This window comes from Myxocyprinus asiaticus, chromosome 4 (genome assembly GCF_019703515.2).
Source record: "Myxocyprinus asiaticus isolate MX2 ecotype Aquarium Trade chromosome 4, UBuf_Myxa_2, whole genome shotgun sequence".
In the NCBI taxonomy this organism is placed as follows: Eukaryota; Metazoa; Chordata; class Actinopteri; order Cypriniformes; family Catostomidae; genus Myxocyprinus; species Myxocyprinus asiaticus.
Genome location: NC_059347.1, coordinates 35,090,118 through 35,106,824, shown reverse-complemented (window position 1 = coordinate 35,106,824; position 16,707 = coordinate 35,090,118).

Genomic DNA, 16,707 nt, shown 5'->3' with positions numbered 1-16,707 from the left:
ACCTCACACTTTCCTGGCTCTGAGGATACTCAGAACTTAAAGGGGGGAGTTTCTGTAGAGTAACCAATACTGTTCCACTAACTTCAGATAGAAGGAATTTTAATAGTTGGAAAGACTTGGTTGAAGCAGTTGCGCAGGAGCTGCATGGGGCAGCCGCCCAAGATGATTCTACTCCAGCGAGTATCTACCTAGAAGCAGAGACTGTCATTCTGAGAAGGGCACAGATCGATAGTTTTCCAGAGGAATATCAACTGCTGAAAGCCAACAAGCCAATTCAACCTAGCAGTTGATTGCTTTGTCTTGCTCCAGAGTTTGATTCAGAAAAGCAACTCATCCGAGTCAGAGGATGACTGAGGTGAGTTGAATCCCTTGATCCAGCTACTGTGCAACCTATCGTACTTGATTCCAATCATCCAAGCACTCAGCTGCTCATTAAGGACTATGACACTCGACTTCACCACCCAGGACCCGAAAGAGTGTTCGCTGAGCTCCGCAGGAGAGTATGGATCCTCGGAGGCAGGGAGGCGATAAGGAAGTATCACCAGACATGCCTTGAGTGTTGTAAGTGGAGGTCAAAGCCAGCGTCCCAGCAGATGGTCGATCTACCCCCTCCAAGACTCAGATTGTTCAAACCTGCATTCTATTCATCAGGAATGGACTGTTTCGGGCCATTCTTATTGAAATTGAGACGTCGCACAGAGAAAAGGTGGGGTCTCCTGTTCAAGTGCCTCACCACCCGTGCTGTGCACATTGAAGTGCTAACCTCTATGGACAGTGATGCCTTCCTTATGGCACTGAGAAGGTTCATCAGTCGATGTGGCCAGCCTGCAGAACTGTACTCGGATCAAAGCACAAACCTTTGAGGTGGTGAGATAGAACTCCGGGAAACTTTCAGCCATCTCAGTCATGACTTGCAGCTTTTGTTAGCCAGACAGCAGATCAGTTTCCATTTCAATCCTCCAGCTTCTCCTCACTTTGGAGGTGTGTGGGAGAGGGAAATTCGGTCGATAAAGACTGCCCTTCGTTCAACTCTGGGCTCAGAGGCAGTATCCGAAGAAGTACTTTGGACAGTTCAGATAGAAATCGAAGCTATGCTGAATTCTAAGCCTCTTGGATATGTGTCATCTGACCTGACTGATCTGGATCCCGTTATCCCCAATTGCCAACTGATGGCGCAGCCAGATGGTTCCTTACCCCAAGTTGTGTATCCTGAGTCGGAACTTCTTACAAGGCAGAGATGGAGGCACTCCCAGGTATTAGCTGACAGGTTCTGGACTGCTTTGATAAGGCACTATCTACCAGGGATGCAGACGAGAGGAAAGTGGCAGAGACCATCACCTGACATTGAACCAGGTACTGTAGTCTTGTTAGTTGACCCTCAGTTACCTCGATCCCTGTGACAGATCGGAAGAGTCATGAAAGACTTTCCTGGGGCCGATAGTCATGTCAGAACAACAGAGATACAGATAAGGGACAGAACGTATACTCGGCCTATAGCTCGTCTGATTGTGCTTCCTGAAATTCCTGCAGAGGATGAGCATCCTGAAAGAAAAGACTGACAACAGTAAGCATGATTCAATTTCCAACGGAGCAAATTTACATTTAAATTTGGGGGTGGCAATGTTGGAAAGCAGGGCTTAGCACACCTGTCAGTCACCGCCATGACTCAGCAGAATGAAGCATAAGAGAGAATTGCCCCGGGACCAGGAGTAATAACTTCAATCTGTGTTTAATAGTGTGCGTCTATGAGTGATTGTAAGTACCAGTTTATACTGTAGACAATCCTTGTTAGTCACAGCGTTTGTTTTATTAGTCAATATGGTGTTTGGCAGCTGATATTGAGATCGTTGGAACTTATAGTGTTAATGTTAAGTTAGCGCGTTCAGTGCATTCACGCGCTGCATGATGTTTACTAATATCATTGTTTTTATCTTCATCCTTTCTGTATATGTTTATTCCTGCCATTATGCTGCGATGCTGATGATTACTTTGTTAAGTTTATATCTGAGTAGTGTACTATGCACTGTGTGATACTTATCACTTTCAGTTTAGAACGTACTATGTTTACATAAAGATGACAGCGCTGTATTACATTGTGTATTGCATTATTGAGAGTTGATTTATTTCAGTGAACCTTAATATTATGTAGATTAATGTGATTATTTTGATATAACAGTTAAGTCTGATTATTTCTTTATTTATTTTTTTATTGTCAGAACTACACTCTACATACCTTAATTGCCTTCATGTAGGACTCTTCTGGGCAATAAATCCTTCTGCTTTGAACCTGATCCGCTCCTGTGTTTTAATCGACACACCAAGAGAAAGGCTAGAGACATTAGAACCTCCTCAGAATACAATCCTGATTCACCTACATAACACTAACCAAACAATGAGATGACGACCATTAACAGAGAAGTCTGCTTGACTTAAACAGCCAATGACAGCATCACAAGAGAAGCCTAAGCCTCATTCTATCTGCATATGCACACAGACTCATACACACAACAAAAGAGCACAAGGTCTGAGCTGCTGTAATCTCTAAACTGTGTGCTCATGCAGACATAGAAAGGGTGAGGGGTCATGGGTGAGAGGTCGTACTGGTGATGGCTGGCAGTGATTGGAGAGGTCGGACGCATACACAGATCATCCCTTGTAATTTAGGGAAGCTAATCTCTAAAAATCCTGATGAAGAAAGTCTCATTCACTTAGTGCAACAAATTTGATCTAGACAATAAGCACACATATAAGAGTACAGCTATGTTTTTGTGTATGTGGCATCTTTCATTCAGTTCGGAGGTGGCCATGTCACTGTGCTCAGGGCAGTGAGCTCCAGCTAGGTCGCAGGTCAGCTCCTTCACTGGAGCCTTACTGACACACACTCTCCCTCTCTTTTGTCTTCCACAACAGTTATACCAGATTCTCAAATCTGCTCCTAACAAGACGTGCTCTCACACCCAGCATGTCTGCCAGTCTTCATTACAGAGAAAGCGACATGCTCAGATAGAAGATTTTAGCAGTTTTTAATAAGACTATATAATAAAGATTAAGGACAAATCTGAGCGAAAATACCACATCCAATTTCAGCAAAATGTTCTAGATGTGGATGGTTATGCACACACATACATTTACAACAGGAGGGTAAGAGTGAGAGAGAGAGAGAGAGAGAGAGAGAGAGAGACATCAAATCTGAGTGTGACGGCATGGCAATTCAAATGTCACACAAGTGGGTGGTGTGAGCTTGAGGCGAGACTAAAAAAAGCTGGGGTCAGTTTGTTTAAACAACTTTCAGTGGGTCATTATTTGCAGGTGGAAGGAATAAATGGCTGCATACTCTTCACTGTTAGATTTTTCATCTTTTTTTGTCATATTTCCTTTTCACAGTTCTTTTCTTCAGAAAAACACACAGAAAAGAAGATTGCAGGCTACTATTTAGGACTACCTAGGAGACGGTTTCTCTCTCATTCTGTCTTTTACACTCTGTCTTTTTCTCCTTTACGATGAACATAAAGGCACTCAAAAAGGTTAACTTAACAATTTTCCAGAATGAGAATGTAAAAAGTAGTGCTCTCAACAGATTAAAATAATATACATTAATCATAACTTTTTGCAGTTAACATGATCAAACACAAATTTTGACCCTAACCTCTACATATATTATTTTTCTTCCTTTTAAAATATGTACAACTACTGTAATGGTGTGCATTTAGTTTAAATGTATTAAGTTCCTCTTTTTTTTTTTAATAACATAACAAAGCTTTTGCAAAGTGTCTGCAAAGTTGCAATGCCAAATAAAAGCCATTCTAAAATGTGAGAACTCTGACTCACGTCAACCTAACAGCATGAGAGACAGCTTTGATGCAGCTTTAGTTCTGTGTAAATGAAATGCTACATCAGACTTGCCTTAAACTTTGCATTCGACATAACAGTCCCCATGCACCTTGTTTTCTGTTGGCTCTGCACGTGTATCAACATTGAAATTTCAAGTATGTAAATCATTTTATCCTATGATGGAGATTCCAACATTTAAGCAACTGTTTCAATGTTTTGACCAACATATATGACAGCTCTGTGTCACGTTAAACAGTATGTGTAATGCACCTTTTAATGGTATATATATAACACTTCAAATGTGGCTTCAATGTCGCCTTTGCAGTTTAAGCTTTTATTTGATGTTTATACTTTGTTAAAGGTGCACTCAGTAATTGTTTCCTTATTAAAAGAGTTTTACTCCCAAAGAAATATATTGTAATTTTGAAACATATTGTATAAAATCATGACCACTCACATGACCACTCCATTCATATCAGTAACCTTTCAAAAGCTGTTTTATTCTACATGGAGAGGGTCCCCTCATGGGGGCTGCCATGTTAGAATCACATGACCAGTCGAATTCTACTGGCTTAAAAGGATAGTTCACCCAAAAAGAAAAAAATTATCTTATCATTTACTCACCCTCATGCCATACCAGATGTGGATGACTTTTTTTCTTCTGCAGAACACAAATGAAGATTTTTTAAAGAACATTTCATCTCTGTAGGTACTCACAATGCAAGTGAATGGTGGCCAGAACTCTGAAGGTCCAAATATTCCACAAAGGCATCATTAAAGTAATCCATATGACTTCAGTGGTTTAATCAATGTCTTCTGAAGCAATCCAATTGGTTTTGGGTACGAACAAACCAAAATATAACACATTTTTCACTGTACATCTTGCCATTACAGTCTCTAGGCACTTCATGTTTTCAAACTTGATTAAACTCCCTAGTGCTTGACGCATGCACAGTGCGCAAGATGGTGCTATAGGAAGAAATGTAATTGAGCTTGAAATCACGATCGCCAAGGAGACAGCTGTCAAGATTTATAGTGAAATGGGGTGTTACATTTTGGTCTGTTCTCACCCAAAACTGATTGGATCACTTCAGAAGACATTGATTAAACCACCAGAGTCGTATGGATTACTTTTATGATATCTTTATGTGATATTTGGACCTTCATTTAATGGACCAACAGAGCTGAAATATTCTTCTAAAAATCTTCATTTGTGTTCTGCAGAAGAAAGAAAGTCATACACATCTGGGATTTCATAAGGGTGAGGAAATGATGAGTGAATTTGTCTTTTTTGGGGGGCGAACTATCCCTTTAATATCAGTAACCACCCTGTTATTGGACACTTTCACATGGCTGACTGTAAATAGTACATTTCTGCAATGGCATCTGTAACTGAAAACTTCACTAAAGTTTCTATTGATTTTGAATGATGCTGCATCCATGGCTGCTAGGTAGCACTCTAAGTGTTAATCACATTCAATTCCTCTCCAAATTTAAAACGTTAAAGGGATAGTTCACCCAAAAATGAAAATTCTCTCATCATTTACCTCCTGGCATCCCAGATGTGTATGACTTTGTTTTGTTTTGACTTTATTGTCTGTTCAGATTTCCTGGACAGAAATTCATCTTTGACACTGGCATAAAAAATACATCTTATCAGACAATACTGTACATCCACTTACATACCACATAATAAAAAAACATACATAAAACTAGTGAATACAATACAATATATATATATATATATATATATATATATATATATATATATATATATATATACATATATACACCCGCACATATATACTCGCATATGCATACACGCATACACACACCTACCCATATAAATATATAGTACCTCAATTAAGAATTTGGTTTAAAACAGTCACCGCCAATGGAACAATTATCTTTTATATATGTTCTTTTTAGCCAGCAGTATACGCAGCCTGCGCCCCAAAGGGAGGGCTTCAAAGCAGGAATGGAGGGGATGGGTCTGGTCTGAATATACTGCAATTGCCTTTTTTTCCATCAAGTATGAAAAAGGCTCTTGCAATGTACTATGTTTCTGGCCTGTGATCTTATTTGCTTCGTTAATTACTCATATTTATTTATTTTTCTGTCTCATTGTTGAATTGCCATACCACGATACTTTCGATCATCGAACTGAAAACAATGGTTAGGACCCTCCTATCGATACTAAAATGTCTTAATTTCCTGAGTAGACCTAAACGCTGTCTTGTTTTCTTATGTATATGATTCACATTTTCCTGGAATGTGAATTTGTCATCAATGATTGTACCTAAATATTTAAAATTTGAAACTTGCTCTAACTTTACACCTTTTATAATAACTTGTTCATATGAAATGCCAGCCATACCTATCCTATTTTGATTCCCACAGCATAATTCCTTTGTCTTCTCAATGTTCAATTGTAGATGACTGTTATCAAACCACTGTACAAGACTTTTAATATACACAAAATAAGTTGAACTGTTCGTGTCCGTTTGGCAAGAAATTAAAATTAAAATCAAGTCATATTTGATTAAAGTGAGATCGTCCCTGTTACACTGAAGTTCATAAATATAAACAGAAAAAAGCAGAGGTGATAATATTAGAAAAAACCCTGAATTTAAGACTATACAATCAGATGAGACTCCGTTAACACAGACACGTTGGGGGCCTATTTCTTAATAATTTCTCAATCCATAAAATTAACCAACTACTTACACCTAAATCTTGCAATCTTTCTTTTAAATTTTGCGGTTGTACAGTATTAAATGCTGATGTGAAATCCATAAAAATAATTCTGACATGAGCATTCACTTGATCTAAATGGTGCTGGGCCTTATGTAATAAGGTCAGGGAGGCATCCACAGTGCTCCGATTGGGCATATAAGCAAATTGTAATGGATCTATAGAGCCATTAATTTGTGCTAACAGTTCTTTACATAATATATGCTCCATACACTTGCACAGAACAGATGTAAGGGCAATTGGGCAAAGGTCTTTAAAAGCTCTGGCATGAGGCATTTTAGGAACTGGAATAACAGTAGTGTTTTTCCATGCTAGTGGTAAAAAACCATCATCTAAAAAGACCTGAAACAGCCTAGTACATACATGCCCATGTTGTTCTGCACACTCTTTTAGAACAATGCCCTTAAGGCCATCTGGACCAGTAGCCTTATTTGGTTTAATTCTACGGAGCACTTTGATAACCTCCCCTACCTCTATTCTCATAGGTTCAGATTCTGTCAGAGTATCATTATCAAACACCTGCAATATTGTCAAATCGTGAATAAAAAACATTTAAATTATTTACAAAGCTTTGGGGGTCATCATCAAACAGTTTTACCCATTTTTGTTGTCTGCCCATCATTGTATTAATCCCCTCCATGCATCTCTGACATTACCAGTTTTAAATTCCTTCTCAACTTTCCCTTTATACTGTATTTGCGCCTCCTTTATCTTATGTTTAACTTCTTTATTTAGCTCTTTTACCTTGTGCGTCTTATTCCTTAAAAAAGACATTCTCTTCTTATTTAAAGATTGTTTAAGATCTTTATTAATCCGGGGTTTGTTGTTTGGGAATATTCTAACATTTTTTGTTTGACCTACCGCCGCTGTACAAAAATTAATGCAACTGGTAATCGTGTCATTCAATGACTCATGATCACTGCAGCAATTAAAATCATTAAAAAACAAATCCCAATCGGTGCTCTCAAAACAGTCTCTGAGGTTTTCAGTTGAGTCTAGTCCATGACTGAACCTGCTGGATGACAGGTTTAGTCCTTTTTAACATTTAACATCTCATAACTTTCTTTCTTCTGCAGAAAACAAATTAAGATTTTTAGAAGAATATTTCAGCTCTGTAGGTCCATACAATGCAAGTGAATGGGTGCCAAAATGTAGACGCACCAAAATCCACATAAAGGGAGCATAAAGTAATCCATATGACTCCAGTGGTTAAATCCATGTGTTCAGACACGATATGATTGGTGTGGGTGAGAAACAGATACATTTAAGTAATTTTTTATCATCATTTTTCCTCCTTGCCCAACAGGTGGCGATATGCACGAAGAATGTGAATCACCAAAAACAGAAGAAGGAGAAAGTGAAGGAAAAAGGACTTGTATGTTCTCCATAGCCTGAAAAAGCCATTGTCTCATATGTAACTGTGTCTTCTGGAGCCACTATGAGTCCTCCTCTCCACACTTTTAATACCTCTCACATCTAGACTTTTACATTCTGGCCTCAGTTACTAAGCAGGTGTTCCACCGATTCAGGTCTATTGACCGTCTCAGATTTAGAAAAATGAAATATTCGATTATTAACAGCTGGACTGTGGGAACTGTGGTTAAGAATGGAAAAATGTGGCTCTACAAAAGTGATGAAAATTTAAATTTCTCAAATTCTCCACAAAATGTATCTGTTTCTCCCCCACACCTATCATATTGCTTCAGAATGGATTGATATAACCACCAGAGTCGTCTGGAGCACTTTTATGTTGCCTTTATGTTGATTTTGGAGCTTCAAAAGTTTGGCACCAATTCACTTGCATTGTATGGACCTACAGAGCTGAAATATTCTTCCAAAAATCTTCATTTGTGTTCAGCAGAAGAAAGAGAGTCATACACATCTGGGATGGCATGAGGGTGAGTAAATGATAAGAGAATTTTCATTTTTGGGTGAACTAACACTTTAAATATATGACAGCCCAAGTAAAAAGCAATTACAAGAATATTTGAACTACATATTGAACTATAATGACCTACCTTTTCATTATTAGTGTAAAGTGTTTATGTGTTGGTTTAACTCTCTCAGCTAATGTACAATATAAAGAAAAAAATTATAGGTGTTTGGTAAGTGATAAAAGCAGATGCAAATACATAAAATTAAATCTACTGGCTTAATAGCAGTTAACAACCCATTCTTTATTCTGATATAACTACATTTGTGATCTTATTCCCAGTTACTTAGCAAAATCTTATTTAGATGTACAACACAGCATATTCCAGTCACATTTTACAGCTAATGTCATCAGTACCAGAACTTAAGATAATGGGGCAGGACAACAGAAGGGACAGAGAGATGAGTACTGTATGTGGAGGGTTGAGGATGGCTAACCCACTATAACTGCACTGAGTATCTAGCAGAAGTTTATTTTAAAGCCCAGCATATATAAAAAGCCTGCCATCAACACATATAATCTCTTATATTAAAGGCCTGTCATCAACACATATAATCTCTTACCTGAGCCCACTGAAAGCCAGGGCTTTGTGGTTAATTCACCCATCGCGCTGTGTTTGAATATACTTTAGACTCACATTGAGAAGAAAGCCAGTGAGTCCCACGGACGAGCTGCACCATGGGGCCCGCTGGGCCTCTTCGACGAGGCCAGATTACTGCTTGTTGATGTCCTCCATCAGGACAGGGAAACTGAAAAGAAAAACAATAATTAGAGATAATTGCTTGTGTCCAAACAACATTAAAGCCCCCACTCTCCCTCCTTTACTCTCTTTCTGTCTCTCTCTCTTTTTGTCTTTGACCCCTTATATGCCCCCCTCTCTCTTTCTCTATCTCCCAGTTTCTCTCTTTTGGTAGTATATTGGGTGCAAAGAGAAAAACACACCCCTGTTTTGACAGCTGGGCAGGCGAACATAATTTGTGACAGCTGAACTGAAATGTCTTTAAACAAGAAGGAAAAGGAGAAAAGGGGGGTTTGGACGAGAGACTGAAAGGCAAAGGATGGAACAGAAAGAAGGAATGTGGAGAGAAAGTGAATTATTGAAACAATAGAAAGCGGACAAATAATAGTTATGCAGAATTACCATAAGCTCTATGAAGAGGAGAGGAGCATGATAGAAAACACGCTAAAAGAGCAAAATATATTCACAGAAAAGCTCACTTTAACATAGTGTCATGCAAGGTTTGACGCATTGGGTTAATTTGCTGCTCAGCAACTGTGACCTCTGAACTTTGAGGTCCAAGGGGGTCAAACTGAACCCAGAATGAGGCAGCCAAAATCATGTCAGTCTGAGGGAGCAGTGTCAAAGTTCACTGGAGAGATCTTGGGGTATATGGGCCAAAACAAGAACCATATGTGAATAGATACACATTTGAAACCAAAATAACCCCTTATTTTCCATCCCCTCTAACCCTTCTGCAGGCACACACAGACAGACCCACCGCAGACATACTGCATCCAAATTGAATTAAGTCATAAATGTAAGTGCTACATTGACATTAGAGAGGCATTGACGGAACATTGGCCGACTGCCCTGTAAAATTGACAGTGACAGAAGTTTTCCCTGAAGGAAAATACTAATGCAAACAATGGAATACGTTTTCAAAATATCCACACTCCCAACACTGCTTCTGTTTACATCTCCTCACCAAAACCATTCCAGTTTAAGAATGAGGCAGAATTAAGAGAAGAATTAAGGGAAAAGAAGCAGGATTAAACCATGATGGCACCTCAGGCCATTTTGTTAAAAATGATAGTTATGTAAGATTTTCACAGGGAAATATTTCATGAACATTTTCCTGAACTTAGATCAGTTAACATATTACAATTTCCCAGATGCGTGATCCCCTTTTGATAAAACAACACTGATTCACTCTCTCTCACAAATATATTGGTGCTCAAGCTTAGACACATCAGCCTCTTAAATCTAGCAAAGTAATTTGATTAACACCTTTGCTGGTGCTTTATCATTCCTCAAACTAACTGCAGTGAATCATCTGGAACAGCAATGAATATATTTCTGTGAGGAGCAACAGTTTATGTCCTCTTAGGCTTACCTGTCGGATGGTATGTGAATATTTGTTTGTGCATAAGTTTTACACAAGAGAGAAAAGGGAGAAAAGAGAGACCTGTAAGATAGCCATCTCAATGATGCTCTCGGATCTGGGCTAGGTTCTTTTTCCAGACAGCAGTCAAACATCTGCAAAGATCATCTGGGCCTTCATCTGAGCCTCATTAGGTCTCTCTTTGCTTTATTAAAGACAAGGACATGATTTTTCCATCAGATACAGTATTACCACTGGACCGCAGCCTGAAAATGGCAATCAATATCCCATTTTGTTAAAGCACAGATCAAATGTGATCATGTATGGCTTGTGAGGTTTACTGCATTGTGCGTAAAACTATGACATTTATTGAGGGGTAATGAATTGAACTCTGGAGGGCAGTTTTTCTAACAAAAATGAAGCCCACTTTGCAGAGCAGAGCTTTGAATGAAGAATCCAAAGACAGTTTTGACTTTAGTCCAGGTTGAGGTGAAATGGATCTTGAAACTTTGGCATAACTTTTAAACCTACAAGATTTATGCGTCTCACCCACAAATGGCTTTTTCTTACTAATTGTTTCTGAGAAGATATTGATTTGAGAAATACATTTTCATCACTTCTGTAGAGCCACATTTTTCCATTCTTAACCACAGTTCCCACAGTCCAGCTGTTAATAATCTAATTTTGTCATTTTTCTAAATCAGAGACGGTCGATAGACCTGAATCGGTGGAACACCTGCTTAGTAACTGAGGCCAGAATGTAAAAGTCTAGACATGAGAGGTATTAAAAGTGTGGAGAGGAGGACCCATAGTGGCTCCAGAAGACATAGTTACATATGAGTCAATGGCTTTTTCAGGCTATGGAGAACAACTGGCAGCCAGAGTGAATAAGACTTGAATGGGGGCCTGGGGACCGCTGATCGATTTGCCACCAGAGCTACTTTAAGCCCTCACACACACATCAAACAGGCTGCACACTGTAAACATATATTCATCTCGGCACTCCCTTCTTCATAGCTCACATTTTCTAAAGGTAACGCTCTTCCAGGTTTGGTTCTTGGATGTGATTTTTGGGGGGACATTATGGCTTCTAGGGTGGGCACTGGGCATAGGTTCTCTCTTCGTCTGACCGTGGGTGTCCCTTTTGATCGTTTCGCTGTCTGGCTGGGGGGGCACAAGGAAAATCCAACTGCATGAGGAAAATGGAAAAAATATGCAGTTATGCATGTGTGTTGGGGGACACTTGTCTTAATAGCAGCCTTTCAGAAAAGTAATGTTAATGAGCAGTAGGGTACAATATGTTCAGCAGATCTGCCTGTGTGCATGGATGTGTTTATATACGTACAGTGTTTATGCATGTATGTTTGAGGCTTCATGTAAATGAGCTTTAAAAGTCTGCAGTGTCTGTGAATCATTTCCTGTTTGCCATATTGATCTCATCATCCTGGGGTTTTACTGTCATATGCGCCCCAAACAAACTGTGTGTGTCTGTTAACCTTCACTCATATGGTAATGTATATGATTGCTCATGTGTATGCCATCTATTCATACACTAAATTTGTGTATATACTGTGTGTGTGTGTGTGTGTGTGTGTGTGTGTGTGTGTGTGTGTGTGTGTGTGTGTGTGTGTGTGTGTAATTTATTCATTAGAATACAGTACGTGTACTTCAACCTGTACAAAGTCTATGTGAGTGATGCTCAGTCTATCTGGGTGGCAGTTTCTCTAGAGGCGGCTGGCACTGCAAGCAACATGAACAGCGGGAGGATAATTTGGATTTGATTGGTTTCACATGTTTTTCATAAACAACAAAGCTCACTCCCTCCAGTTTGCTCTGCAGTGTTTCGCTGAAAACATGGAATCCATTTGTCCCCTTCTCCCTTCCTTGCTATTTAGCATTACTGAGCAGCATGTCACGTGTTGAACAGACCACCAGCGATACGGGCATCTCACAGACTGTAATGCCAGTGAAGTGGCATTCAGCTAAAAACAAAATATTTAACAGTGGATATCAATATAACCCATTTGCTCTGCACACTCCAGTTTGGAGAAATGACAGATGCACCTCTGTGATGTGATGTCTCATAAAAGGTGTTCAGCTCTGGTGCTGTTTTAATTAGGGAGAAGTTTTTTCTTTGAGCAGTGTATTAGAGTTTTAGGGTGCTAACTTTAGCTGAAACCTTATGTTAGTTTGCAAGATATGTCTCTGAATAATATATGTCAATTTTTTATTGGTTTATTCATTTATTAATTTTTTTGTGAGTATTACTGACCTCTCATTCACGTCATCCCAAAGGTGCTCTACTGGGTTCAAGTCAAAGGATATGTTCCAATATGCAGCCCTCTTGCTGCCCTGCCCAGTCAGTCAGTTACTGCCTTAACAGGCAGTGTTTCTAATAGGTCTCAGACTGGCTTCCAAGGCAACAATAATGTCATGTCTTTTAATGATTACAGTGCTAATTTCTCAGTCATAATGAGATATAAATACACATTTCCCCACACAACTTGGACACAACTTTAAAAGGTGCTCGCAACCTATTTTACTTCCCTACTGTGACTGTGATTTTTATTTTAATTTTTTAACAGGATACAAGCGACAAGGGGTGTAGGATGCGACCTAATTATATCCATCTGAAATTTTTGGATGTTAAAGGGTTAATTCAACCAAAAATGAAAATGATCTCATTATTTACTCACCCTCATGCCATCCCAGATGTGTATGACTTTCTGTCTTCTGTTGAACAAAAATAAAGATTTTTAGAAGCATCTCAGCTCTGTAGGTCTATACTATACAAGTGAATGGTGGCCAGGCCTTTGAATCTCCAAAAAGGAGATAAAGTCAGATAAATCCATATGATTTCAGTGGTTTGATCATTTCTTCTGAAGCGATCCAGTTGTTTTGGGTGAGAACAAACCAAAACATAACTCCTTTTTCACTGTACATCTTGCCATTGCAGTCTCAGAGCACAATCATGATTTCAAGCTCAATTACACTTCCTAGTGCTTGGCATGCACAGAGCGCTAGATGGCACTATAGGAAGTGTAATCGAGCTTAAAATCATGATCACCAAGGAGACTGCTGTCAAGAGGTACAGTGAAAAATGACTTATATTTTGGTGTGTTCTCACAGAAATCCAACTGGTTCACATTATGGATTATGTTTATTTTATCTGCTTTTTGGAGCTTCAAAGGCCTGGCCACTTGAATGGACCTACAGAGCTGAAATATTCTCCTAAAAATCTTTGTTTGTGTTCCGCAGAAGAAAGAAAACCGTACACATCTAGGATGGCATGAGGGTGAGTAAATGGTGAGTGAATTTTGGATTCAGCAGAAGCCCCTGATGCCATAACTGCACCATAAATGGATTCTGTCCTTTGTTGGCCGTTCAAAGCCATTAGGCCTACTTCTGACGATTTTATTTCCAAGCAGCATATAAATCGTGGAAAAAAAAAGAATAATAATAATTCTAGGCTATTATAGTGTTTCACCAGTGTCATAATTTTTTGTTGTTGTTTCACCAGTGACAGGCAGGCTACTAGGCCTAGTAGCCTATTAGTCAGCCTAAAAGGATTTTATGTTTTCAGCCTAAACTTTCTGTGAAAGGTTAAGATCTATTTTTCCTATAAAACCAGAGACGTACAGTTGCAATCAAAATTATTCAACCCCCTTGACCAGCAATACATTCTGGTGATGTGAATTAAAACACATCAACTAAAACCTCAGTAAACAGTAAAAGTAAGTTTTTAATACACATTTGAGTGATTTTGAGAACAAAGAGTTCAGTTTACCCACATTTTAAAATAAAAAATAACTAATTCTCTCCACAAATGTCATGTCAAAAATATTCAACCCCCAAAGTCAATCATTTGTGGAGCATCCTTTATCCTTAATAACAGCAAATAAATGTTTCAGGTTAAGTGTTCTCAGGCTTAGGACACCTCTCTATTAGAATTTTTACACATTTCTCATGAGCAAAAGCTTCCAGCTTGTTGACATTCTTTGGTTTCTGTGCTGCCACTGCTTCCTTGAAATCCCAACAAAGGTTTGCAATGGTATTTTAATGATGGACTGAAAGGGCCATTTAAGGACATTCTACAACCTATCCCTGAACCAGATTTTGGACAGCTTGGATGTATCTTTGGTGTTATTGTCTTGTTGGAAAGTCCAATGATCACCGAGCTTCAATTTACACACTGAAGGCATCACATTTTTCATGCCAAAATGGCCTGATATCTGAAAGAATCCATGATGTCAGTCACATAGTCAGGATAGCAGTTTCCTGCAGCCGCAAAACACCCCCATAACAGGACTGACCCACCTCTATGCTTGACTGTGGGGATGGTGTCGTTCTTGTCATCTTACTCCAGACGTACTGCTGACCCATGGGTCTAAAACTCATTTTCAGTTTAGTGTCATACGTCTATAAAACCTTCTTCCAGGACTCCACAGGTCTTTCCTAATTACTTCTTGAATATTCAAGAATTTCCCTTAGTGAAGTTTTGCTTTTTCCACACCCCAAGAAAGTTGCTGTTGTACCATATTTAAAAAATTTATGAATGGGGCTGCCAACTTTGTCTATTGGAAATTGAAGTGCCTTGGAAATGTACTTTTAGCCATGACCTTTCTTGTGTAATGAAATAATCTCCTCTATTAGCTTTTGAGACTGTTTATTTTTAATTGCATTTTTTGCTTAGAAATACATTTTTGCTTACAAGGCTAAACTTACATTTTAAAACTTAAGTGCCATTGCAGATTGATGACTTAATTTTGTTTGAAAACAATTACTTGTGCAGCCTTACATATTTAAGAAACAGCTGCATGCAATAGGGGTTGAATAATTATGACATGGCTGTATTTTTACATTATTTTATGATTATCCTTTATATATATATATATATATATATATATATATACGAGCAGGCGTAGCCTATACCAAATAAAGTGAGCAATTGAGAATGAGTGAGTTGAATACATGCATAGGCCTGCCATGTCGATCTGATGACCAGAGAGCAAATGGAGGCATTCTGTTAATTGTTATGTTTCACTTTCCTCCTCTTCGTTCATCTGGCACGTTCAAATGTTAAACGTGTTTTGTAATAAATAAAGCAGAGCTTCCCAATAATGAGCTTTGTCTGCCACCCGCGTTTTATGGCGCAGTGAAATTAATGAAATTCACATTGAACTGCGGTCTCAGTACAAAGGCACAATACAAATCCTCGCACATTGTTTAAAATATTATTGGATATAAAGAATTTGCACTTGTCGACTCCTTTTTGGAAACCATTTTAATTGTTTAAAGTCGGAAACTTTAATAGGCCTACTTATAGATAACTTAGTAGGTAAGTAGACTAATGCCAGAAATAAACTAGAAACTCTCTCTTAATCATGATAAATGCAGAGCAAGTTTAAATTAAGATTAAATCTGTTCCAAATTATAAAAACCGTATGCAAATGGGATTTTATAAGCTGTGTCGAAATTTGAAGTAAACACAGCGAAACAAACATGAACAGATTTATTCATGCTTTTTATGAATTATTTGTTTATTCGTTTATTCCTTGGCATCAAGTGCCACTCATAAAACTAATAATAGGCCTACCATTTTAGCAGCTTATTAAAATGTTTGACATTGATACAGACGAATCACCACGAAGGGAGCTACAACTTTTATCTCTGTCAAAGTGGGAAAAATCGTTTTCCTTTATGTAAATGTCATTTACCAAAGCTGTAATTGCAATAAAACAGACTAAGCACTGATTTTGTGGCCAATAGCATATAGCTAATCTAATTACATTCTGAATGCAAAATAACGGTGTAATGAAAAAAAAAAAAAAAAAAAAAACATTTTTTTTTAACAAAAACAGAAGGTTCTTTGCTCAAGTTTCGCCTACAGTTACAGAATTTAATAAATAGGAGCACAATTAAAAGTTTTCTACATGTTTTTAAGCTATTAATAACGCGTAAACCCTATAGTCTAATCCTAACGAATTTGTGGTCTTTTTATTAGAAAATAAATCCTCATTAAATCAGTAACTAGCTTAAGTTAAGGGATTTGTAGTTTAATGACGACGTAATAAAACTCATTTAAAC